Source organism: Protomyctophum parallelum (assembly GCF_964188405.1).
Source record: "Protomyctophum parallelum genome assembly, chromosome: 22".
NCBI lineage: Eukaryota > Metazoa > Chordata > Actinopteri > Myctophiformes > Myctophidae > Protomyctophum > Protomyctophum parallelum.
Genome location: NC_139714.1, coordinates 26,519,626 through 26,521,761, shown reverse-complemented (window position 1 = coordinate 26,521,761; position 2,136 = coordinate 26,519,626). Strand labels below are relative to the sequence as shown.

At 43.4% G+C, this 2,136-nt stretch overlaps 1 protein-coding gene across 1 annotated transcript in view; it reads right to left on the bottom strand.

Annotated features, from left to right (window-relative positions):
- The window catches only part of cdk17 (cyclin dependent kinase 17), a 61,035-nt gene extending 59,676 nt beyond the window's left edge, over positions 1 to 1,359 (bottom strand). Inside the window, exon 1 of the mRNA XM_083757497.1 lies at positions 1,121 to 1,359. The gene's annotated coding sequence lies outside the window, so the exon portion shown is untranslated. The remainder of the gene's footprint in view (positions 1 to 1,120) is intronic.
- Positions 1,360 to 2,136: the final 777 nt, after the last annotated feature.

The window sequence follows — 2,136 nt, the reverse complement described above, 5'->3', positions numbered from 1 at the left end:
CAAATTATTTGGTATTTGGTAAAAAAGAAAATGTATGTGTAAATGTTTTTGTCCTGTGTTATTTCAAATGTGTATATGTGTTGCATACAATGCCACTGGGTCACAAAACAACTTGCTTTTTCAGTGCAAACTGACAATAAAGTGCTAGGCCTATATCATATCATAATATTGTGTGTCTTAAAAGAGTTCTAGAGCACGGTCAATTTAAATTAATTAACTGGACTTCTACAAGTACAGTAGCGTTCTGTGCTTCAACAAGTCATCACACTCGACAGCTAGACAGACAGCAGCCACAAATAATTAGTATAATATTTACCAGCCGTGTGTCACCACTCAGCCCAATGAAACATATCACAGCTGTTTCCCAGATTTAAGGGGCAATCGGAACAGATTATCTTATCATCTGTTTAAAGCTTAGTAGAGGGCTGGAAAGCACACTTGTGTAAAACATGTCAGACATATGAAGCCGGATGCCTGCCAATAAATAAATAAACGTGCCTGGAAAAAATACCTCAAACTATAAAAGATGAACACACAGGATAATGAATCCTCCTTATTGGGCTATTATCCATTCATTTCCATCTGTGGGAGTGTAGAAAATATAACCAAAGACAAAGAAAGGTCCATTTGGTTCCATGTGTACACTCTCAGTTCCACCACTGAATACAAGGGTTTTGTGTCACTGTGTAGGGCTGCTAGGGCAGGCCAAGTAAAGGTGTTGACAACATAACTGGGCATGGTGGAATCTATCTATCCATCAAGTACGTGTTGTCCAAATAAAACGGTAGGTATAGGATCATTTTAGGGCAAAGTCAGGCGTACATACGCTACGCAGACGGCTGTGTCAACAAACGTTATTAATGTCATTAATCAGACGGTATTTCAAACTATACAGACAGACACAGACAACCCAAAGCTATCCCCATGATGCAGATAGATAGATAGATAGATAGATAGATAGTTGCACAGAAGAGACCCTATACTGTAAATAGCACTTTCACTTTACTGTACTGTCATTACACAGCAGCAGGAGCTATAGCTTTATGTGCAGTTACAGCAGCAGCGAACGCAGACGATAACGATAATAACGGTTTAAAAAAAATAACAGCAAAATAAATACCCGACGAGATGAACGTTGTTTCGAGGCGACTTTCCCTCCAGACCTCTCCTCTCCTTCTCGGCTAGCGGCGCTTGCCTTTCCTCGGAGGCCGGATGCCCGTCTCTCTCTCTCTCTGCTCTCCAAACACCCGAGGAGGAGAAACACACAACCCTGGTGCTCCAAAACAATAATGTTCTCCCGAGAAGACGAAACGAGACGAAACGCTACGAATATGTATCAGCAGCAATAACGCTCGAAATAATAAGATCCCTCACTTCACTTCTTCTTCTTGTTTGGCAGCAGCGGACGCAAGTTTAGACTAGAGTCCAGTTGTCCAAAAGACGAGAGGACACTACAGTAGTGTGGACATAGTCTACTCTGGAGGAGGACCGGAGGGGTGGCGGTGCAGGCTGGCTGTGTCTGGCCGCATTCTGACGCCTCCGCCTCTGCTCTCTGCTCGGTGGTGCTACCGTCAGTCTGGTGGTCCTCCTACCAAGCAACCAACCGGTACCAGGCAGCTCACATCCGTCAAGTCCTCCACCACGATAAGCATCTAGAACTTCCGCTCACTCACTGTGGACTTCAAAATAAGAACAAGCCTGACTTCAAAATACAATCGTTTGTTTGTTTGTTTTTGAGCGGTGCACTGCACGAATGCACACTGCTCCAATGCTTGGCTTGGTGTAGCCTCGGTCCCAGGCTTACTTATCTGCGAAAATAAAAGCCTGGTCTTTTCTTTTCAAGCTGGGCTTGGTGCGTCCCCAATGTGTGTCTCTGTCTATTTGGGGTTTTGACTGACTGATTGATTGATTGATTGATTGATTGATTGATTGATGTATTTATTAACATATTGGAGAATTATAGTATGTACATTTCAAGCACAACTCTCAAAAACAGGAAATCATTGTAGTGGAGGTAATAAGGGGAAAAAACATATACAGTCAGGCGAAAAAATGGTGGGGGGATTTTATGGGGGCCAGCCGCCAGTTTCGAATTGCAGCCGTCCATATAGGTGCCCTTTGAGAGCAAGCAGTCAA